General features: G+C 46.8%; 1 pseudogene; it reads right to left on the reverse strand.

The window, feature by feature from the left end:
* The window catches only part of LOC149457844 (uncharacterized), a 472748-nt pseudogene that overhangs the window by 301310 nt on the left and 146095 nt on the right, over positions 1 to 25343 (reverse strand).

Below are 25343 nucleotides of genomic sequence, written 5' to 3' on the forward strand. Positions count from 1 at the left end.
CCTCAGTAACAATTATGTGTACCTGAGTAACAATTCTGTGTCTGTCCCTGAGTAACAATTCTGTGTCCCTCAGTAACGATTCTGTGTCCCTCAGTAATGATTTTGTGTCCCTGAGTAACAATTATGTGTCCCTGAGTAACAATTCTGTGTCCCTCAGTAACAATTCTGTGTCTGTCCCTGAGTAACAATTCTGTGTCCCTCAGTAACGATTCTGTGTCCCTCAGTAACAATTATGTGTCCCTCAGTAACAATTATGTGTCTCTGAGTAACAATTATGTGTCTCTGAGTAACAATTCTGTGTCCCTGAGTAACAATTATGTGTCCCTGAGTAACAATTCTGTGTCTGTCCCTCAGTAACAAATCTGTGTCCCTCAGTAACAATTCTGTGTCCCTCAGTAACAATTCTGTGTCTGTCCCTGAGTAACAGTTCTGTGTCTGTCCCTGAGTAACAGTTCTGTGTCCCTGAGTAACAATGAGTAACAATTATGTGTCCCTCAGTAACAATTATGTGTCCCTGAGTAACAATGAGTAACAATTATGTGTCCCTGAGTAACAATTATGTGTCCCCGAGTAACAATTCTGTGTCTGTCCCTGAGTAAAAATTATGTGTCCCTGAGTAACAATGAGTAACAATTATGTGTCCCTCAGTAACAATTCTGTGTTCCTGAGTAACAATTATGTGTCCCTGAGTAACAATGAGTAACAATTCTGTGTCCCTGAGTAACAATCGGTGTCCTTGAGTAACAATTATGTGTCCCTGAGTAACAATTCTGTGTCTGTCCCTGAGTAACAATTCTGTGTCCCTCAGTAACGATCCTGTGTCCCTCAGTAACAATTTTGTGTCCCTGAGTAACAATTCTGTGTCCCTGAGTAACAATTCTGTGTCCCTCAGTAACAATTCTGTGTCCCTCAGTAACAATTCTGTGTCTGTCCCTGAGTAACAATTCTGTGTCCCTCAGTAACGATTTTGTGTCCCTCAGTAACAATTCTGTGTCCCTGAGTAACAATTATGTGTCCCTGAGTAACAATTCTGTATCTCTCCCTGAGTAACAATTCTGTGTCCCTCAGTAACGATTATGTGTCCCTCAGTAACAATTCTGTGTCCCTGAGTAACAATTCTGTGTTTGTCCCTGAGTAACAATTCTGTGTCTGTCCCTGAGTAACAATTCTGTGTCCCTGAGTAACAATTCTGTGTCCCTGAGTAACAATTCTGTGTCCCTGAGTAACGATTCTGTGTCTGTCCCTGAGTAACGATTCTGTGTCCCTGAGTAACGATTCTGTGTCCCTGAGTAACAATTATGTGTCCCTGAGTAACAATTATGTGTCCCTGAGTAACGATTCTGTGTCCCTGAGTAACGATTCTGTGTCCCTGAGTAACAATTCTGTGTCCCTGAGTAACAATTATGTGTCCCTGAGTAACAATTCTGTGTCCCTGAGTAACAATTCTGTGTCCCTCAGTAACGATTCTGTGTCCCTCAGCAACAATTCTGTGTCCCTGAGTAACAACTCTGTGTCCCTGGGCAACAATTCTGTGTCCCTGAGTAACAATTATGTGTCCCTGAGTAACAATGAGTAACAATTATGTGTCCCTCAGTAACAATTCTGTGTCCCTGAGTAACAATTCTGTGTCTTTCCCTGAGTAACAATTCTGTGTCTTTCCCTGAGTAACAATTCTGTGTCCCTGGGCAACAATTCTGTGTCCCTGAGTAACAATTATGTGTCCCTGAGTAACAATGAGTAACAATTATGTGTCCCTGAGTAACAATTATCTGTCCCTGAGTAACAATTCTGTGTCTGTCCCTGAGTAACAATTCTGTGTCCCTGAGTAACAATTCTGTGTCCCTGAGTAACAATTCCGTGTCTGTCCCTGAGTAACAATTCTGTGTCCCTCAGTAACGATTATGTGTCCCTCAGTAACAATTCTGTGTCCCTGAGTAACAATTCTGTTTCTTTCCCTGAGTAACGATTCTGTGTCCCTCAGTAACAATTCTGTGTCCCTGAGTAACAATTCTGTGTCCCTGAGTAACAATTCTGTGTCCCTGAGTAACAATTCTGTGTCCCTGAGTAACAATTCTGTGTCTGTCCCTGAGTAACAATTCTGTGTCCCTGAGTAACAATTCTGTGTCTTTCCCTGAGTAACAATTATGTGTCTGTCCCTGAGTAACAATTCTGTGTCTGTCCCTGAGTAACAATTCTGTGTCCCTCAGTAACGATTCTGTGTCCCTCAGTAACAATTCTGTGTCCCTGAGCAACAATTATGTGTCCCTGAGTAACAATTCTGTGTCCCTGAGTAACAATTCTGTGTCTGTCCCTGAGTAACAATTCTGTGTCCCTGAGTAACAATTCTGTGTCTTTCCCTGAGTAACAATTATGTGTCCCTGAGTAACAATTCTGTGTCCCTGAGTAACGATTGTGTGTCCCTGAGTAACGATTCTGTGTCCCTGAGTAACGGTTCTGTGTCCCTAAGTATTGGTTCTGTGTCCCTAAGTAACGGTTCTGTGTCCCTCAGTAACGGTTCTGTGTCCCTAAGTAACGGTTCTGTGTCCCTAAGTAACGGTTCTGTGTCCCTGAGTAACGATTCTGTGGCCCTAAAGTCTCTGTGGCCCTAACTCTGTCCCTCAATACAGACAGGTCTGTCTCTCTTGAATGACTGGAGGCTAATGGAGAATTCTAAAATGGCCGCGATTTATAGCTCCACCATTACACAGTGCTGGCTGGCTGCTGATTGGCTAATGCGATCACATGTCATGAATGAATGCATTTTGGGTCAGGGCACCTTGTCTGCGCGCCTTCCCAGAGATCCCCGCTCCGTCGCCACACATGTCGCCGCCATTTTTGGGAAAATTTGATTCGTGCGTCCGAAGTTGGCTAATCTTCGGATTCGTCGCGAATCGAATATTTCCCAATCTTCAAAATGAATTACACTTCGCCATGTTCGATTCGCTCATCTCTATTTATAAGTATTAGAAATAATACCCCTTTGGTGGGGACCCTGCATGCATAAACGTTCGAAGGAAGTAGGCTTCCCCAGGATCAATGAGGGTGCTAAGGTGGAAAAGAAGTGGCGTATTTGAAGTTAAATATATAGGTGTTGAGAAGGCAGAAAAGCTTTTTTCTGGAGATCTGGGAATGAGTGTAACTTACGAGTCACCGGGTGTACCAGGTGACACAATTGAAAAAGGTTAGCTACTACCCAAAGAGACATCCGGGACATGGCCATATTATCTGGAAGATTAGGGTTATAGAGGATATTTGTCAGTGGGGAGCAATCGGAGGCCAGTCTAAATTTAGCCTTACATTTCTGCCAAACAGTCAGAGAAAAGTGCATGGGACCAAGGAGTAGGTGGCGAAAAGAAGAGACATCCACTGCTGAGGTCGACCAAAGGAGGGAGCATGGATGAGTCGGAGACAGTTGTAAAGATTCGATCTCAGTCCATGTGTTGGGAGGATAATGGGTGGACCATAACATGAGAAAACGAAGATGAGTTGCATAGTAGTATGTTATTATATCCGGTGCCCCCAAGCCCCCCCTAGAACACGGAGAAAGCAAAACAGAAAGTGCAATCCTGTGCCTCTTGTTGTGCGAAATAAAATGCAGAAAAGATTTCTGGAGGGAGTGAAGTTTGGACATAGGAACGGGAACGGGGAGGGTCGCAAACAGGTATAACAGTTTGGGTAACACGGTCATTTTTAGTACGTTAATGAGTCCGAGAAAAGAAATGGGCACTGCATCCCAGTGTTTCAGAGAGCGAGAAATTGTTATAAATAATGGGGGGAAATTGGCCTCGTATATGGATTGGTAAGAGGAAGTAAGATTAATACCTAAATATTTTAAAGAGTGGGTGCACCACCGGTAGGGAAAGGCTTCCTGAAGAGAGGATAAAACGACAGGTGGGACATGTATTGGGAGTGCTTCAGTTTTAGACGTGTTAACTTTGTAGCCAGATATGGCCCCAAATTGTTTCAAGGTCTTATGCAAAATCGGTAGGGAGGTATGTGGACTCGCAAGTGTGAGGAGGATGTCATCAGCAAACAGCGATAATTTGTACTCATGGGTATGGGATCGTATCCCGCGAATATCTGGATTCGACCTGATGGCGATGGCTAATGGTTCCAGACAAAGAATGAACAGTAAAGGAGAGAGTGGGCAACCCTGACGTGTACCATTTGACATCTGAAAGGGGAGTGAAAAAAAGAGGCTAATCTGACCTGCGAAAAGGGGGAAGAATAAAGGGCCTTCAAGGCTGCTACAAATGGACCCCTGAAACCAAATCTTTCCAAGACCATGAACATGTAAGGCCAACTTAAACGGTCGAAAGCTTTTTGAGCATCTAAACTTAATAATATAGCGGGGGTGGAGGATTGGTTAACCAAGTCAACCAGATCAATAGATCTCCTGGTGTTATCTGCAGCGTGTCTGGCAGGTACAAAGCCCACTTGGTCCCTATGTATGAGTTTGGAAATAATTCCAGACAGTCGGTTGGCCAAGATTTTAGTGAAAATCTTGTAATCGGAATTAAGTGAGGCAATGGGGCGGTAGTTGTCTACAATAGATTGTTCTTTATCGGGTTTGGGGATAACCGAGATATATGCTCGGGAGAATTCAGTCTGGGGTGTTACCCCCTTGAAATGATCTCGATAAAAGGAGAGGAGATGAGGTGCCAGGATACCAATAAAGGATTTACAGTAGGAGTAGGGCAATCCGTCCGGTCCCGGGGCTTTACGAGAGGGAAGATGTTTAATTGTGTCAAGCAATTCCTTAGGCGTAATATCAGCGTTAAAGGTGGCAATGTCTGAGGGTGAAAGACACGGAAGTGACAGGGGGTCAAAAAAATTATCAAAAAGATAACTGTGTGAGGGGCGGGTGAAAGTCTGGGGTCAAACAGTTATAGAGATTGTTATAGTACGAGCCAAAAAGGGATGCCATGACCTGAGGATCATAGGTAGGGCTTCCATTCGGTTGGATTAAAAGATTAGGCATAGTGGAAGGAGACTGAGCTTTGAGTCGATTGACTAACATACGATGAGGTTTGTTGGAAAATTCGTAAAATTTTTGCTTAACCCATAGGAGGGATTGCGCAGACTTACTAGAGTCAAGAGTTTTAATTCGGTCACGTAGAGATGTTATCTTCCGGAGCCCAGAAATGGACGGCTTGGCTAACAACCGTCGTTCTGCCAAAGATAGTTGATGAATAAGAGAAGCCCTAGCACTCGCTGAGGATTTTTTTAAACGAGAACCCATAGAAATACAGAGTTCTCGAAATACCGCCTTATGGGCCTCCCACAGGGTTGAGGAAGAAGCTACGGAGCCAACATTGTGGGTAAAATAGGTATCAAGTCCCCGTGACAGTTCATCCCTAAGATGTTCCGTGGAGAGAAAGGTCTCATTAAGACGCCAATGACATGGTTTGGGTATAATAGGAGGGAAAAAAAGGTTTAAAGTCAGAGAGGCATGGTCAGACCAGGTAATGGGGTTGATTTCAGAGGAGACCAGGAGAGCAAGAAGTGGGGCAGAAATAAACAAGTGATCTAGGCGGGAAAAGCTACGGTGAGGGGTGGAGTAGAAAGTAAATTGTTTATGAAGGGGGTGTTTAATCCGCCAAGCATCCAAGAGACGATGCTCCCTTATCCGTCTACAGAAAGATTTTGAAGAGGAGCATTGCCGCTTTGAGGTGTGGACTCGAAAAGAACTTTCCTGTCTTTATGGGGGGGAAAAAACAAATTAAAATCACCCCCAACAATCACATGTGAAGTGGAAATGGAATCCAAGTTGGCGAGTGTCTGTAAAAGAAAATGCAATTGACCCGAATTTGGGGCGTATAGATTCAACAAAACAAGGGGAGTGTCACCAAGCATACATTCCAAAATAATAAAGCGACCCTGTTGGTCAACTTTGGAGGAAACAACCCGAAGGGAGCAGTGTGACCTAATCAAAATTGCCACCCCAGCCTTTCCGGAAGGATCAAAGGCTGAATAGGCTTGGGAAAAAAATCTTGAGGCAAAAACGAAAGGAGCCAGTTGATTTGAAATGGGTCTCCTGGACAAAAATAATGTCTGCTCCTGAGGATCAAAATTCCATCAAAGCCATCCAACGTTTTTGAATGGAATTGAGACCCTTGACGTTATATGACAAAAACCTCAAAGCCATTATAAAATAATAATGGAAAAAGCACATGTATTAGCATGAAAAATGAATAATATACCATTGATGTAAAAGAATGGAAAACAAAAAACATTAAACTAACACAAGAAAGAACAAACACAGTAGTTGACATAAGTATCCGCAAGGATATAAACTTGGGAGTAACAATTTGGCCCAAGTCGTCTAGGCCTATGGCTAGACAAAATCGGGAGCAACACGACAACCAGGACATCAGGAGAATCGCCAAACCCGGTCAGAAAAAACAAAGGTGAAAAAAAAAAACACCCAACAATGGTTCGGCCGGCCAGAAATGAAAAACCTGTGGAAAAAAACATATATAAACCAGGAGGGAAGGATCGGCACCGAATTCACTTCGGAGAGTCACCCCAAAGAATCATCAGACAGGCGGATCAATTGTCCGAGGATGACGTGGACGTTGTGGGGTACGTGATAGCCTCCTTCGGCCTCTGCGGACTGGGGTCCAGATCTTGTTGGGGGTGGCTGATGGACGGGCTGGAGTGGGTGGCAGTGGGGACACGTCATCTGACAAAGGCGGGAGTCCCAGGCGCTTTAAAAAAGAATCCGCCTCATGAAGATCATGGAGCACAACTTGAGTATTGTCCCTAGCTACGATCAGCCTGAAGGGGAACCCCCACCGATAAAGAACACGGTGTTGCTGAAGGTGTGAGGTGATCGGCTTCAGAGCTCGCCGCTTGGCCAGGGTAGTCGGAGACAAGTCGCAGAAGAGTTGGTGTCTGTCACCTTTAAATTCCAAAGATGGCTTGTGGTGAACTGCTGATAATAAGGCTTCCTTGCTTTGAAAAAAATGGAAGCGAACTATGACGTCGCGTGGTCTGGTGCCTTCAACAGGTTTTGGGCCCAGGGAGCGATGAGCCCTGTCCATACGCCAATCTGCTTCTGGAACCAAGGGTGAAAAAGGACAATAGGTGACGGTGTAGTTGTGCATCAAAAATAGATTCGGACATACCGCGTATACGGATATTTTGGCGCCGTTCCCTGTTTTCCAAGTCCTCTTGTTGGAGCTGCATTTGGGACATGGAATGTTTCAGATATGCGTTGTCCTCTTCCAGAACATAAACGTATTGCACCAAATCATCAAACTCATTTTCCAATTTATCTGTGCGGTCTCCAATCTGCGCTATTTCCCCTCTGAGATCCAACGCCAGTTTTCCAATTTCAGCAGAAATGGATGCGGTGATATTGCGTAAGAATATTTGCAATTTATCATCTAGCGCTGAAATTGTGAGAGATGATGATGTGACGGCCTGCTGGGAAATCTGGGTAGAGGGGTGTTGATTCCCTGAGGCAGGGTGGACTATTGCCCCCCCAGTTATATTCTGGGGGTCAGGATCCTCCATCTGGGGTTGGATCACGGCAGAGGCATGCAGAGAAGCTGTAATGCTTGAGGGTGCAGTACCCTCCATGACCACCGGGGGTCCGGGTTCGCTCCCTGGGTTCCCCTGACTCGCAGGTTATTCCTGCGATTGCGATTATCAAGGTCCTCAACCTGCGCCTGCAGTTGTGAAAAGGCCGTTTGTAAATGATCATGATCTCTGGAAAGTTCACCATAGGCTAGGCTAAGTTCATCATGTTTGGTTTCTAAGTGGTCAGTCCTGGAGCCCAATGCGGCGATTTCCTGAGAGAGAACATTTGTGCTTTTATGCAATTCTGATTAGAACTAAGCGGCCAGCTTGGTGTACATAATTTCCAGGCAAGATTCCAAGTCCCCCTTTGTGAGTTGTTGTGTATCTTCATTAACCAGAGCCAATGAAGGAGCTGTGGTATCTTGCGTGGGATCGGACAGAGATGCTCGTTCTGTATTATCTGGAGACATGCTGCAAATCTCATGTGTCTTAAGTAGGTATGTCGTGAGGGACTTTTGAACATGTCCCCTTTTTTTCATTGTGGAAGGCATACAGGGAGTCTCCTGGGGGTGATCAATTGGAAATTGGATAGACTAAAGAGATAATAACCCCAGGGGACCTATAACGCCCAAAACAGGTTTAGGATTGTAGTTACATAGATGCTTACAGGCTTATCCACAGAAACTTTAGATTGTAAAAATATTTAGCGAACCGTGAGGGCATAGAGAAGGCATAGGCCGTGGTATATCATTGATAACTTGTAAGAGCAAGATGGTGGCTTCAGCTCCCGCCTCAGGGCCCGAGAGGGACGAGGGGCGCGTGTGGATCAGAGGCCCCCCCAATGATAGACTCTGGGCCCTCCAAGGCAGATCCAGGGAGCCCCGGTGCTTCACCGAAGCACTATATAGGCCTCAGTAGGCCCCTGGACCCAACTGGGGCCGTGGCAACAGAGGAAAGCAGTTTCAGGGGTAGCAAATGGAAGCCCCGTTCCCTGAAACACTGGAGAGGAACCCGAGAGCCAAATGCTGCTAGCCCCCTTGCCCCCCATACTCACTGAGACCTGGATGAGAGGGGGTCCATATCAGGTGGAGCAGGCCACAGACGTCCGGTGCCACGAGAGTGGCAATATTCAACTGCGCCACCCTTCCAGACCTAGGAGGCACAGAAAATGCCCTCACCAATCCTCTACTGCCCGGATGGCCGTGGATGTAGACAATAGTCGCTGGAGCCCCGGATCATGCAGCCGCGATAGGCCTCGGATGTCCGCCGTCACAGAGGGGGGAGATATCGCCCAGAGCCCCTCTCCCAGGGTCAGGAGATGTGCCCAGGAGCCTCCGCTGCCCTTCTGTGGCCTGTGGCTGCCAGGATGGCAGCGTATTATACAGGCCTATGCCAGAGCCTCGGATCTTGCGGCTGTGCCAGGCCACGGATGTTCGCTGCCGCGGATGGCAGAAATATCACCTGGGGCCCCTCTCCCAGGGTCAGGAGATACCCCCTGGAGCCTCCACTGCCCCGCTGTGGTCCTCCACTGCCTGGATGGCAGTGGATTGCATAGGTCGGCGCCGGAGCTCCGGATTATGCAGCCGCTTTGGTCGCCATTTTGGACACGCCCCCAAAAATACAGTACTTTCTGACAACTTTTTTGTTTTCTTTCTTCGTTTTTCAAAAGCATGTGGCAGCAAATGAGATCTGCAAAAATACTCACCATGCCTCTTAGCAAATTCCTTGGAGTGTCTACTTTCCCAAAAGGGGTCATTTGGAGGGGGGGGGGGTGGAGCTTCTGCTATCCTGGCATTTCAAGGCCAACATTAGAAGCTTATGCCACACACTCTGGAAGACCAAGCCTTTTCCAACACTTTTTGTTCACATGAAAAAACGTTTTTTTTTGTTAGAAAATTGCTTTGAACCTCCAAATATTATATATATTTTTAAAGCAGATGCCCTAGTGAATAAAACAGTGGGTATTGAAGTTTTTTAAGTTGCACAGTATTTGCGCAGCAATTTTTCAAACGCAAATCTTTTGGGGAAAATAAACTTTTTAGAATTTTAATGCACAAAAACACAATATATTGCCCAATTGTTTGATAAGATATAAAAGATGATGTTACGTCAAGTAAACAGATACCAAACATGACATGCTTTAAAATTGTGCATGCCCATGCAATGGCAACAAAGTACATACATTTTTAATATCGATAGGTGATGCTTTAAAAGCTTTTACAGGTCACCAATTTATATTTACACAGGAGGTCTAGAATTACTGCCCTTGATCTGACGTTCGCAGCGATACCTCACATGCATGGTGCAACCGCTGTTTACATACCGACATGGGGTCAACGCTTGCGCACACAGGTGCACACAGGGACACAGGTCAACGCTTGCGCACGAGAAGGGGGGGGGGGTGAAGATGCTTTTTTTTTAGTTTTTTTAATAGTGTAGGAGGGAAGCGTGGTGACATCATTTCCTGTTCGGACGGCAGCCACCATCTTGGTACACCCATCTCTGCCATTTTATCACTACATGCTTGTATGGGTCTGTCAACTCGGATTTTTATGTGAGTAAGCACTCCGGGTTTATATTTAATAAATGTGAGAAACATTTTACACTATGGGAAGCCCCTTGTGATTTGTTCTTCCATGTGTGGCCCATGTGAGAGGAGTTTTGTGGTGCATCTCGAAGGGGACATGACCATTGCCATAGTTGGTGTTTGACCCATTTAAGAGGATTTCCTTGACAAATTATCGAGGGGACATCTAAGAATACCATCATTGAGCATATTCATTTAAAGCATGTATGACCCTTTAAGGGTCATGGCTGGAGGAGTTTTTTCAGTGGTCACTACTGAAGATTTATGCACAGATTGGGATTTTGCATTTTTTATGTATTCACATTATTTCATATGATTTCACATGTGAGTATTGGTCAATATCAGTTATTTTTCACGTCACTGTATTCTATTTCTGGGGGTAATGGCAGCGCAGGAGGATTTGTATCCATTTTTTCAGAAAGCGGTTAATCTTACGTTGTGTACATTGAAGACACATTGAAGATGTACAATGAATGTTACAAACTAATAGCTAACCCCAGTCTGTTGGAGAATGCAGGAGGAGATATTAGGTGCCTTGATACACAATACAGTATATACATGTATCCCATTGGTATACAGTATGAACATATGTATATTTCAATAAATAGTCCATAGAAGTATACATAAGCACACCTGTCTCATAGTGTCATATCCCAGTAAGCAGGGGTGTAGATAAGGAGGGGGGGTCAGAGGGGGTCTGAACCCCACCAGAGGAGAGTTGCCAACCATCCCTGCAGGCTGAAGCCCTCACAATTTCCACTCGCCTGTGAGTGGAAATTAGGTGGAACCGGTAAACAGCACCGGGACTAGGGGTGTGTGTGAGGGGTGGCGGCGGTTGCGATGACAAGCAGCGATCTCCTGTATGGCTTTCAGTGAAGCAGCTGACAGCTGCAGGAGGGAGAGGAGGAGATGCTCATTGCCCCCACCGCTGCACAGAATGGTTAGGTTTTCTTTCTGCCTCCCCTCTCGCATCCTCCCACCGCCGTGTTCCCGCTGCTCTGTTCTTCTCAATTCCCAGCTCATCCCTCCGTCCTCTGCACCAATAAGAGAAGAAGGGTGAAAGACTGGATCTGCTTTGTCCCCTGTGCCCGCCCACACTCCAGTCTATGCAGCTTCAGAGGAGGTGTGGGCGGGAAACTGGACACAGCAGCTGACAGTCACAGCTCTAATACCTCTGAAGGAATCATGGTGAGTTTGACTTAACCTTCCATTCTTTCATCCCACCCCCCTCCCTTCCTTCCAGCCTCCCTTCCATTCTTCCACCTCCCCTCTCCCTTCCTTCCATCCTTCCCCACTCCCCTCCTTTCACCCCCCTCTGTTCCATCCTTCCACCTCCCCCCTCCATTCCTCCCATCCTTCCAACCCCTTTCCTTCCACCACCCCCTCCCTTCCTTCCATCCTTCCACCCATCCCTCATTTCCTTCCACCTCCCTTCCTCCCCCCAACCTCCCTTCCTTCCTTTTTTCCTTCCTTCCACCCCCCTCCCTTCCTTCCATCCTTCTACCCCCCCCTTTCCTTCCACCTCCCTCTCCCTTCCTTCCATCACCCTCCCTGCCTTCCTCCCACCCATTCCTCCCTTCCACCCACCCTTCTTTCCTTCCACCCACCCCTTCCTCCCACCTCTCCCTTCCACCCACTCCTTCCTTCCTTACATTCACCCCTTCCTCCTTCTACCCACACTTTCTTCCTTCCTGTATAGCAGCCTGTGGCCTTTCTCTCCATGTTCTCTGATTGGTTGGGGACTGCATGGACCTCCGAGAAAACTGTAACATGAGGATGTGTTCATAACTGTTAATACAAGTAGGTAATCACCTTCACACTAGCATAAAGTCTGGGAGGCCTAAAGGGAGAGGCAGAGGTTCCCCTAGAGCTATTAGGGGGCAAGTGGCTTCAGTATGCACACATCAGAGCAGTGGTCAGGGTGCAGCATCAAGAGACAGGACAAATCTACCTTTCTTTTCAGGCAGTGGCCATGCTATACACTTATATCCTCCTTTGTCTCCTAGGAGAAGAGTATCTTGAACTCATCTTCAGCTGCAAAGACACCCCGCTTGTCCTCCTCATTCATAGCTACTCCTACCATTACCTCACAAACTGGCACTGAGGGGTCAGCTGCATTATTTAGCACAGTGTCAGCCACTTGCTGCAAAGGATGCACAGCAATTCATTGCATCATAGGTTGAGGAGGAGAACTATGGGAGCATAGAGGAAGGGAACAGAAGGCAGGGAGGACCAATTGACACAGATGTTTCCTGTAGATTCAGTTTGCAAAGTTGGCGCCTCCAGTGAGGAAAAGGAGTGATGATGAGGTTTCCACCCATACCTGGGTGTCAGATATAGTAGAGGAGGAAATTGAGGGAGAAGCAAAAGATCAACAAAGCAGGATGTAATTCGGGGGAGCTCACAGAGGAGTGAAGGGAACAGACACCCCTATTCCACTAGATAGCAAAGCCCCATGGTGCAGGCAACTGTCATCCCCAGTCCACTCCACAGAGCTCAGCTGTGTTTGCCTTTTTCAACACATGCTGCAGACCACTCCTTAGCTGTCACCAGTATCTGTGACCAGCGTTTCAAGCATAGTAATAGCATCAGTCATTTGGGTCCTGCATGTATGAAGAAGACATGACTTCTCACCACACAGCTTGGTGGGAGCAGCACCTGAAGGATGGCAGTAGACAGCAAGTGGGCCGCACTCTGCCTTCATCTTCCATCTCCTCTTTCTGTAGATAGAAATTGTGTTGCAATGTTTCTTAGCTGTTTCCTATCTGGCCCATGTACATAAATGGCTGGACGGGAGCAGCACTGAGGCAAGTGGATGTACCCGTACGTCCCCATTCATCAGATGCTCACGTGTTGCTAACAGAGCATTCACCTGGGATCCTGATGATTGCTCTTATGATCACATTACCGCTGTGTCTGGGCAATAACATGGTATTGTTCAAACTCCGCCGGGGAATCCTGAGGCCCTCCAGGAGCTCAGTGAAAATAGTTTGCAAAGCGTGGATGTCAGGGTCCTGTCCACAGCAGAAGTTCTGGAAGTTCTGGTATTTCTGCCAGTACTCTGCATGGCCGCAGAAGCACACATCAGCCTCAGTTTGGTGCCAGACGGCCTTTATAAGGAGGCTCATCACTTCCTCAAGTTGCTGGATGATCTCTAGCTCCCCGTGCCCTGTTCCTGGTTCCTGTTTCCTGTGATTTTGACCTGTGATTGCCTTGCTCCTGGACCTGTCTACTCTGATTTACCCTTGATCTGACCTCGGCTTGGTTTACGGATACTCTCTCTCTCACTCCTCTGTGTATGTCCTCGGCTTTCCCATCTTACTACGTCTGCTCTGATTCCCACCTGGTACCTGACCTTGGCTTGAACTGACTAACTAGTAAATGTCTAAATCCTGGAATGGCTTGCATACCACGCACAGGCGACTCCTGCCTGCAGACCTATCTCTGTGCACCAGCTGTTGTTCCTCCAGGTCGACCACCAACCAGCACTCCTACAGGCGACCTGTGTAACTTTGGGCCTGACTCCCGCTGCCCTACTCTCAGGGGAGTCCGGAACTTAGCCGCAAGGGAAGCCCTCTCTCCATTGGCCTCCATCACCAGGTACGTGATAGTATCATCCAGCCAGTATGTCTGAGGCCGAGAGAGGCACTTCCGCACTAGAGGCCCTGTGCCAACAGATGACGGCACTTACCCAAGCAGTGAAGGATCTACAGCAAGGATACGTCCAGATAGAAGGACGTCTTCACTCCCTCTCTACATCCGCAGACCTGGACCCTTCTGCCAGTTCCAACCCAGTAGCCGTACCTGCCAGTCAGGCTCCTGCCACCACTCCTGCTATAGTGTTACCACCTCCGGAACCCAGAGTTCCTACTCCTGAACGCTTTCTCGGGGATCGACTTAAGTTCAGAGCTTTTAAGAATAACTGTGAATTATATTTTACTCTGCAACCCAGGACCTTTTCTCTGGAAGCGGTCAAGGTCGGGTTCATCATCTCCCTCTTGTCTGAAGAACCTCAGTCTTGGGCACATAGTCTTCTGGAAAAAAAGAGCCCAGCACTCAATTCAGTGAGTGAATTATTTGAAGCCATTGCTGCCCTCTATGATGATTCCCAAAGGACCTCCACTGCTGAGTTTGCCCTCCTTGCTCTACTACAAGGTCGGCGGCCTGTGGAGGACTACATAGTGGAGTTCCGTTAATGGTCTGCAGACACCGGTTGGAACTATGCAGCATTGAAGTACCAGTTCCTCCTAGGCCTGTCCGAGTCCCTCAAGGATGAGTTAGCTAGGGTGGAAGCTCCCTCCTCCCTGAAGAACCTTATCCTGCTCGCTACTCAGCTGGAAAGATGCCCCAGTGTACTCAGACTTTTTGGCCCACTTGGGTTCTGCCAAAAGTTTCAGGACCAACGACTCCTGCCACTTGCTCCACAACCCATCAACACTTTGGAGGTAGAACCTATGCAAATCGGCCTTCTCCGACCTGCCCTAACTCCGGAAGAGAGGCTACACAGACAGCAAGGCAACCTTTGTGTTTATTGTGGGGCCACTTCCTGCGTAACTGCCCAGTACGCCCAAGTAAGTCCAGCCAGCCCCATCCTTCGTATCTTCAGCTATCCGGGACTTCAACCACCCATGTCATTCTCCCAGTGCTTTGCAGGTGGCTGGAAGGGATGTCAAGTTGTGGGCAGTCATTGACTTGTAGCTGTTTTTTAGACATCCGATTGGCCAAGGACTTACCCATCCCTCTTCTGCCTAAGAAACAGAGACTTGACGTCTTTCCTGAGGATGGCACTATTCAAATTCTGGACCTGTTACTCAGGAAACAATTCCTATTCTTGTAACCAGTGACTCCAGCCATCAGTTGTTTATTCGTTTTGACATGATCAGATTTCCCATGTTTCCTGCCATCCTAGGAATACTCTGGTTGCAAGCCCATAATCCACAGATCAATTGGCCCAAGAAGGAAGTAATTTTTTCTTCAGAATATTGTCTACAACACTGTGGTGCCCCTGCTCTGACCAATTCTTCTGTATGTCTCTCAGTCCAATCTCCTCCAGAGGCCAGTCAATTAGTTTCCTTTCCCTACCACGACTTGATGTGTTTGATAAGAAGAAGGCCGACGCATTGCCTTCTCATCAGTCTTACGATTGCCCAACTGAGTTACTCCCAGGGGCAGAAATACCATTTGGGCGAATTCTCCCATTGTCCGAACTTGAACTGGAAGCCCTCCGGCATTATCTAGATGAGAATCCCGCTAAAGGATTCATCCGCCCCTCTTCCTCTCCTGCCGGAGCTAGTATTTTCTTTGTCGAAAAAAAAGATCAGTCTTTTAGACCTTGCATTGACTACAGGGAACTTAATAAAATTACCATTAAAAAAATGGTATCTTCTTCCTCTGGTGCCCGAGTTGTCTCAGAGATTTCAAACAGCCCGAGTGTTTACTAAATTGGACTTACAGGGGGCCTACAATTCCGTCCGTATAAGAGAGGGCGACGAGTGGAAGACCGCCTTCAGAACACGCTTCGGATATTTTGAGTACCTAGTGATGCCGTTTGGGCTATGTAATGCCCCTGCTACATTTCAACATTTTGTGAACGATATCTTTAGAGAGTACCTTGACCTTTTAGTGATCGTCTACCTGGACGATATCCTAATTTTCTCTACCTCTCTGGAACGCCATTGTGATCACATTAGGAAAGTGCTAAACACTCAAATGATGCATGGCTTGTACGCCAAGGCGGAGAAGTGTGAGTTTGAGAAGCAGTCCATCCAGTTCCTGGGGCTCATAATTTCCACCGAGGGATCTCCATGGACCCTCAGAAAGTATCTGCTATCCTAGATTGGCCTGCACTTTCAGACAGGAAGGGGGTCCAAAGATTTGTGGGTTTCGCCAACTTTTATCGGACATTTATTAAGGGCTTTTCCCCAATCATTGCCCCTATTACTCAACTCACCCGCCAGCATAGATGATTTTGCTGGAGCCAGGAAGCTCAAAAAGCGTTTGAGCAATTAAAAGATCAATTCCCCTCCGCTCGTGTGTTACAGCACCCAGAGCCAACACTCCCCTTCATCCTGGAGGTAGACGCATCTGAAGTTGCTACAGGAGCCGTACTCTCCTAGAGCCAGGGCCCAAAGACTCTGCTTTATCCAATAGCCCTTTGTTCTAGAAAACTGAGCCAAGCTGAAAGGAACTACGATGTGGGTGATAGGGAACTTTTAGCGATTAAAATAACCTTCGAAGAATGGAGATATCTCTTGGAAGGAGCCAGCCGCCCAATTATGATTTTCACAGATCATAAAAATCTGGAGTATCTAAGGTCCGCCAAGCGCCTAAGACCTCGACAGGCTAGATGGGCTTTATACTTCTCCAGGTTTAACTTCCACATAACCTACCGCCCAGGATCCAAGAACAGGAAGGCAGATGCCCTTTCTCGCATGTTCCCGGACCCAGAGGAGCCTTCTCCCCCCAACACCATTTTGACGGTCCCAAATTTTTTGCTGATCCAACCCAGCCTAAAGTCTTCGATCAAGTAAGCCTCTGCACTATGTCCTGATCCCGAACAAGATTCGCTTAGAAGGCAGGATGGTCTTCTTTGGCATAAGGATAAAATCTTTGTACCCCAAGAAGTGAGGTCTCAAGTTTTCAGGGCTTTCCATGACCATCAACTGGCTGAACACTTTGGGGCCCGTAAGACAATGGAACTAATCCAGCGGTCCTTCTGGTGGCCCAACTTGAATCATGATTGTAGAGCCTATGTGATGTCATGAACAGTGTGTCTGCAGTGTGTCTGTGGAACAAGGGAGACAAATCCAAGGCCTGGGGGTTGCTGAGGCCCCTGCCCATTCCTGATTGTCCCTGGCAAATGGTCGCAATGGACTTCATTGTGGATTTGCCGCCAACGGAGGAGTTTACTACCATTCTGGTAGTAGTGGATTGGCTATCCAAGATGGCCCACTTTTTACCAATGGTGGGTACTCCATCCGCACCAGAGACTGCACTAACCTTCATCAAAGAGATTGTCAGGTTACATGGTTTGCCCAGTAATATCATCTCAAATTGAGGGGTGCAGTTTACGTTCAGGTTCTGGAGAGCCCTCTGAAGGCAGAACTCTGCTTATTGTCCGCCTGCCATCCCCAGAGTAACAGGCAAACGGAGCAAACAAACCAGACTTTGGAGCAATATTTATGGTGCTTCTCTGCTTTTTCTCAGGGTGATTGGTCATCCCTACTCCCATTGGCAGAATTTGCCTACAACAATTCAGTCCACTCTGCTACAAACCAGTCGCCATTTTGGGCCAATTATGGATTCCACCCTTCCTTCATACCTGCACAATTCCTGAAGCTTTGGTACCCGCAGTACAGGACAGACTCTCCATGCTACAGAACAACTGTAAAGTCCTCCGAGAGTCTATACTGAAATCCCAGGCTGATTATTAGAAACACTACGACAGGACATGGAGAGGAAACCCTCCTCTGAAGATTGGAGACAAAGTTTGGCTATCAACTGCCAATCTAAAACTCCCAAGCTCGTCACGTCAGTTGGTCCCAAGGTACATTGTCCCTTTCCACATCAAGAGGGAAATCAATCCAGTGGCGTTTGAGCTGTTCCTTCCGGAATCATACAAGATCCACCCAGTTTTCCACATCTCCCTACTTAAGCAAGCTGTTCCTGATCCTTTTCCTGAGAGAGTAGAACCACCTCCTCTGCCGATAACAGTTGGGGAGGAGACGGAATACAAGGTTGAAGCAATTCTGGACTGCAGAAGGTGGGGAAGACAAATCCAGTACCTGGTCAGATGGAAGGGGTACCCACCTGAATAAAGCTCCTGGGAACCAAAGGCAATGTGCATGCCCCCAGGCTTCTCCAAGAATTTTGTTCCAAGTATCCTGAAAAGATGGCCCAGGTGGGCATCCAGAGGCTGCCCTTTGGGGGGGGGGGGCATTGTAGGGTCCTGTCCACGACAGAAGTTCTGCAAGATCTGGCATTTCTGCTAGTACTCTGCATGGGTGCAGAAGCACACATCAGCCTCAGTTTGGTGCCAGACGGCCTTTATAAGAAGGCTCATCACTTCCTCAAGTTGCTGGATGATCTCTAGCTTCCCATGCCCTGTTCCTGTTTCCTGTTTCCTGTGATTTTGACCTGTAATTTACTGTTACCGAATCGGCTTGCTCCTGGACCTGTCTACTCTGATTTACCCCTGATCTGACTTCGGCTTGGCTTATGGATACTCTCTCTCTCTCGCTCCTCTGTGTATGACCTTGGCTTTCCCATCTGACTACGTCTGCTCTGATTCCCAGTTGGTACCTGACCTTGGCTTGAACCGACTACCCAGTAAACATCTAAATCCTGGAAGGGCTTGTATACCACGCACAGGCGACTCCTGTCTGCAGACCTATCTCCCTGCACCAGCTGTGCTTCTGAGTGGACCACCAACCAGCACTCTTACAGGCGACCTGTGCAACTTTGGGCCTGACTCCCGCTGTCCCACTCTCAGGGGAGTCCGAAACTTAGCCACAAGGGAAGCCCTCTCTCCACTGGCCTCCATCGCCAGGTATGTGATAGTGGAGTAGAAAAAATGAGGAAGGGTTGTAACAGAGCAAACACTACAAAGTCCTGGGAAATAGTAGTATGGGGTGATCGTGGTATAGTGGCTACTGTATGAAGAGCATAGAATTCCGTGTGGCACTGAGGGAATGTCTTCCAAATAAGCTGTAGCAACCTCTGTAGATTAGAAAAGGAGAGAAGCGCCTCTAAGTGCAATAAGTCTTTTTATTCAAGTCTAAATGTAGAAACACTCACAGGTGTGAAGTAATCATAAGCTTAAAAACCGTGGTTAACAATAGTTAACGGTGGGGTGGTAACCCGGGTGAAGAGCCGTCATCTTACTGCAATGTGGGGAGGTCAGCTGTCGGCTTTCTTATCTACAGAGGTTGCTACAGCTTATTTAGAAGCCTTGCCCTCAGTGCCACACGGAATCCTACGCTCTTTACCAGCCGAGAGCTGACCTCCCCACATCGCAGTAAGATGACGGCTCTTCACCCGGGTTACCACCCCACTGTTAACTATTGTTAACCACGGTTTTTAAGCTTATGATTTGTCAGGGATCCGGGTATGACCAGAGATGTGTGGACTGACACAAGGAAGTAGCAGGCTTCAGGAACACAGGCGTAGTCAGGGCTGGAGAGGTGGAATGGTCAGGCAGGCCGTAAGGTACTGTCAGGCACCACCCGGCGGGATCTCTAGTGACCCACAGAACAGGATTCCCCAGGGTGCAGAGTCTAAGCCCCAGTCTGCCTTTTCACCAGAGCCCCTGATGATGGCGATAGACTTGACGCAGGACTGAGATCAGGTCGCGGCCCCTGAGTGCACCCAACTGTGGTAGAGGGGTCCACCGGAGGGTATGTACCGGGGGAAAGCCTGATGTGAAGGGGCTGGCAGGTTCGGACAGTAGTGACTGGATCCGTGCGGGATGTATGACAGTATGGAGTGTAGCGTAGTCAGACAAGCCGGGTCGGTAACGGTGGAGGCAGATCAGTACAGAGCAGCAGGCAAAGAGTAACGGGTCACAAGCCAAGGTACAGCAACAGGAGGTCAAACAGCATAGGAGTAGTATTCTGACTCAGATTGTTGTGATAGCAATTTATCCCTTGTGAACCTTGAGAACCTCTCTGCCTAGCCTGTATAGGCAGATATAATCACTGTGGGCAATCCTTATCAGATAGTTTGAACTCACCAATACTGTGTTCATCCAGAAGTTGCTTTATTCTGTACATGTGACAACAGGATACAGCAGAATGAATGGTTTCCAGTATTATGCGGTCAAAAGATGATACTTTCTGTAGCGTACTATGCAGAATACATGTGTCCCTGTTACATGTGGTCTGTTAGCTGCCTCCATGACACAGGAAGTGCTGAACTGAAGAAGAAGGGAGGAGCTTCATATACAAAGGAATTGTGTCATAGATCTCAGGGAGGTAATATAAAACAAATGCATTACCAAATAAGGCCACTGGATGGCAGCATTACTAACTATAGGAACGTCCATAGGAAATGGTACAAAAAATAAACTATATGAATTCTCATGTACATTAACATAAATATTAACTGTGTAACAGCATACTCCCCGTCTGGCATTGTAAATGTCACTATTTAAACCATAACGGTAGTTATACAATTGCAAATAAACAACAGCGCAATTTGCTTGATGTCTTGAAGACCTGAAAGACATAAAAAGAGAACATGCATATAGTGCAACAATTATAACATAAGGCTTCAAGTTGTATCAATTAAAGTTCAAGACACTTCCTTCTTGAAGTCACAGGTTGGATCCAGCAGCATACGCAAGCAAGTTCATTCTCCAAAGGGCAAGAGCAGAACAAGTTCCGTGATAGGTCTGCTGAAAGTCTTTACAGTCCCTTGTCTTGCAACTTTCACCTCCACCTTGCGTACCTTGCCGTCATCACTAGGAATGCTCTTTACAATGAGTCCCATAGGCCACTCGATTCTTTCAGCTTGCTGGTCCTTCAGCAGAACGAGATCTCCAACTTTAATGTTAGGGTTCAGGCGTTGCCATTTTCTGCGTCCTTGCAGAGTAGAAATATACTCCATTCTCCAACGATTCCAGAAGCAGTTGGAGAGGTGTTGTACTCGCTTCCACTGGTCATAGCACAGATTTCCTGTTTTAAAGTTTCCAGGTGGAACAGGAATGGACCCAAGCTTCTGGGTAAGTAGAGTAGCTGGGGTAAGGATAGTTGGGGTCTCTGGATCTGTAGAAACTGGAACAAGTGGTCTTGAATTGATTATGGCAGATGCTTCTGAGAAGATGTGAAGCTCTTTCCTCTGACTTGTAGCAAGGGAAGCTGAGGTGTAACAGCGTGGTATACTGATTCCATCTAAGGCATGTAGAGATTGTTTCCAGGACTCCCACTTTGGAAGCTTGTCTGTAGGCAGCGGAGCATCCCAATCTTTAATAGACTCTGAGAACTGTCTAAGTAAGGCTTTACCTTGTATGGTGATGGGAGCCACAAATCCCAATGGATCGTATAAGCTGTTCACCACTGACAGGACACCACGCTTGGTAAATGGTTTGTCTGCAGAGCCGACTTGAAAGCCGAAGGTATCTTTTAACAAGTCCCACCGTAGGCCCAGACTTCTCTGTACAGGTGGCATGTCCATTCCAAGATTTAAATCTTTAAACCCAGTGGCATGATCGCCAGGTTGAAAGGCTTTCATAACAGCGACACTATTCGAGGCAATCTTGTGTAATCTGAGGTTAGCCTCGGAAAGCATACCTTGTGTCCTTTAAAGCAGGTCTATGGCTTCTTCGTCTGTAGGTAAAGACTTAAGTCCATCGTCAACATAAAAGTCTCTCTCAACGAAGTGTCGAGCATCCGCACAATACTCCTTTTCTCCATTAAGGGCAGTCCTTCGTAAACCATATGTTGCAACAGCGGGTGAGGGACTATTTCCAAAAACATGTACTTTCATGCGGTATTCAATTATCTCATTGTCCATGTTGTTGTTACGGTGCCACAGAAACCTTAGGAGGTTCCTATGGTCTTCACGTACAATGAAGCAATGAAACATTTGCTCAATATCAGCAGTTATGGCAACTGGTTCTCTTCTAAATCTCATAAGTATACCTACAAGGTTGTTGGTTAGATTCGGGCCAGTGAGAAGGACATCGTTCAGGGATACGCCTTGATGCTTGGCACTGGAGTCAAATACTACCCTGATTCGTTTTGGCTTACGTGGATGATACACTCCAAAGAAAGGCAGGTACCAGCACTCATCGTGTCTTTGAAGTGGTGGCGCTGGTTCGGCGTGATCATTTTCAAAGATCCTTTTCATAAAAGCAATGAAATGTTCCTTAATTTCAGGCCTGTTCTTTAGTGTTCGTTGAAGTGAGTTGAATCTGGATAGAGCCTGTTCACGATTGGTTGGGAGTATGGCCCTTGCAGCATGAAGAGGTAATGGTGCGATCCAGCTGTTAGACTCATCCTGGAAGAATTCTTTGTCCATTATTTTGATGAACTCTCTATCTTCGACTGACAAGGCTATTTTGTTGTCATCACTTGTAGTACAAAACACTGTGGTACCTAGGTTGCCATCGCAAAGAACAGGAGTAACATCAGGTACTTGGATGATGTCAAGAGGCTTCTCCTTTACTTCATAATGGTGAGGGCACCATTATTGTTTGAAGTGGGATGCACGTCCATTTCCCAACATGTAAGTTTTGAAGGAGTGGATCTCAGATGACGTTTTGTCCAGGCATACATCGCCCACTATTACCCAGCCTAGGTCAAGTCTTTGTGCATAAGGGGCATTGTTAGGTCCATCGCATTGGTCGCGTACATTATGTACTCTGAGAATATCTCTTCCTAGCAGGACCAAGATTTCAGCACTCTTGTCCATCGCCGGAATCTCATCAGCAAGGTGCCTTAAGTGAGGATGATGATATGCAGCTTCTGGAGTAGGAATCTCTTCTCTTTTTCGTCTGGTATCTGATCACACTCAACTAATGTTGGGAGGGGTATGCCCTCTCCATCCTTGATATGAGAGACCATGAATCCATCGACCCTTCTGCCAAAGGTCTCTACGTGACCAGAACAGGTTCTGAGAGTATACGGTGTGGCGTGACCTTCTAAGCCAAAGATCTCAAAGAATTTAGGCTTAACCAGGGATCTGTTGCTCTGTTCATCTATTATGGCATACATCCTAGCAGCTTCCTCAGGATGATCCTTGGGGTATATCTTGACTAGGCATATCTTGGCACAGCATTTGTTATCCAGTCCCTCTCCACAGACTTCTGTGCATAAAGAAGAAACATTACTTTTGGCTAGAGCATGACTTTGTTGCTCCCCGCCATAATTTGAGACAGGGGTTGAGGTAGGTAGCTGCTGCGGGTTGTCTGGAAGTGGAGTAGGATGCATGGCTGTAACATGTCTGTTGCTACCGCATTCTGTGCACTTGATGACAACTTTACAGTCTTTAGCAAAGTGGCTATAAGAAGCACAGCACTTGTAGCATATTCCAAGTTTCTGGAGAATCTCCCTGCGCTCTTGTAAAGTCTTTGCCCTAAGCCCACAACATTTCTTAAGAGGGTGAGGCTTCTTGTGAATAGGACACTGACGATTAGGGTCTTTATCTCTGGCATCCACAATGCCTTGGTCAGTAGGTGAGGTTGTGGAGGGTGAGATATCTGTCCTTTTAACAGATATTGCTCTAGTACAGTCTCTACATTTAGCTGCTGTGTTATCATACCTTTGTGATGATGAGGATGCAGCAGGCAAGTTTGGTTCACTGAAGCTGAAGCTGGGATCGTTTCTTGTCCAGGCTTGATCACTAATGAACCTGCAAAAGTATGAGAATGGAGGAAAGGAAACGTTATAGTCTCTTTTGTACCTTGAGCCCTGTTGTGCCCATTTCTCTTGCAGGCCGTATGGCAGTTTAGACACCACTGGGTTGACACCATGAGTGGTGTCCAGGAAGCTTAGTCCAGATAGACGTGGGTCTGTCTTTGCCAACTCTAGCTCCATGAGGAGGTCACTTAGATCTTGGAGCTTGCGATAATCTTTGTTTCCTATTTTTGGGAAGTTTTGCAGTCTCTTGAATAGAGCGCTCTCTGTGGCTTCAGAGCTACCATAGGCTTGCTCAAATTTTGCCCATGCAGCAACAAGACCTGCGTCTGGGTGGTCAACATGTACTGTTCTCAGTCTTTTAACACGATCTGCAGATTCTGGTCCCAGCCACTTTATGAGCAAATCAAGTTCTTCCTTAGTAGTAAGGTTGAGATCAGCAATAGCAGCCTTGAAGGTTGATCTCCAGGCCCTGTAGCTCTCTGGACAGTCGTCAAACCTTGAGAGGCTGGTGTTAATGAGCTCACGGCGAATCATATATCTGGCAAAGTCATTCAAGTCTGATTTCTCACTCTTTGGTGCCAAAGTAACTTGTGAAACCCCTTGGGTGTGAAAATTCTCTGGTGATGTAGGGTGAGGTTTACCAGGGTAAAATGATGTTGCATGAGCGTTTAACTGTGGTGTAGTCTCTAAGGCTTGTGCTGGCTGTGGCTTGAGCTGCGACTTGTCACTGGAAGTCACCTTGTTGTTGGCAGGAGTTGATGTGGTTTGCTGCATAGATGTACTTGTGTTGTAGATTTGAAGAGGCTTAGGCATATGGAGCTGAGAGGTCTCTGTGTTGAGAGTTAGAACAGTGTTGTTAGTAGGAGGTACAGGAGATGACTCTGTATCTTCGCAAATGTTATGCTTTAATACGTATTCACTGGTGCGTTCAACTGGATCTTCCAGTTCTGCGGGGATAAGGCAGTCTGAATTAGTACTTTGTCCCATTGCTTGTTCAAGGACTTTCAGCCTTGCTAGGGAAGCTGCTTCCTCCCCTTCTATCTGCAGAATCTTTATTTGGGAATCTGCCTGTGCTTGTTGAGAAGCCATTTGTGCTTGGAGAGCTTTGCTTTTAGCTTCCATCTCTGCTTGCTGAGCTATCATCTCTGCTTGTTGAGCTTTGCTTTTAGCTTCCATCTCTGCTTGCTGAGCTATCATCTCTGCTTGTTGAGCTATCTTGCGTGCTTCTACCTCTGCTTCCTTTCTGGTAAAAGAGCCTTCCGCCTTTTTTGATTCAGCATCAGCGCGGGCCTCTATTAGCTTATCGCTTAACGTCGAACTTCTGGAGCGAGAGGATCTAGAAGAAAGTGCAGTGCGCTTGGTTGAGGTGGATCTGTGAAATCTGGTCTCCTGCAGTTGAGTAATGCGGAGTTCTGCTTTAAACTTAGCATTTTGCACTGCAAGATCCCTTTGTTGGTTTAGTGCATCAGTCCTGGTCAGTTCTGCTGAAGAATCCTCTATATTAGAGTCCTGCAAGAAAGCTGAGTATTTTACAGACAGCCGCTGGTAGCGTTCATACGCAGCAGATAGGCGATTTATAGAGTCTCTTAATTCAGCTGGTTGATTATTAAAGTGTGACAAAACTGACATGCATTGTCAAGTTCTGTCCCAGAGGTCTGACAGATTATTGGAGAACTCATCTCTAGTGGCTTCATAGTTTTCCCTGAGTTTCTGTGTCGGTTTTATTGTGCGTTTGGGTTTTACGCCCTGTTCGGGAATGTCTGCAGAATCTGCTCCCTGTACGTCTGCTGGTTCAGAGGAATGATGTATCTGCGTTGGTTCGGTCATAAAGGAGTGTTCAGAGCCTTGTCTAGACATTTTTTACTGTTCTG

Source organism: Staurois parvus, unplaced genomic scaffold (assembly GCF_062004578.1).
Source record: "Staurois parvus isolate SC_StPar_1 unplaced genomic scaffold, SC_StPar_1.0 ptg000302l, whole genome shotgun sequence".
Lineage (NCBI taxonomy): Eukaryota > Metazoa > Chordata > Amphibia > Anura > Ranidae > Staurois > Staurois parvus.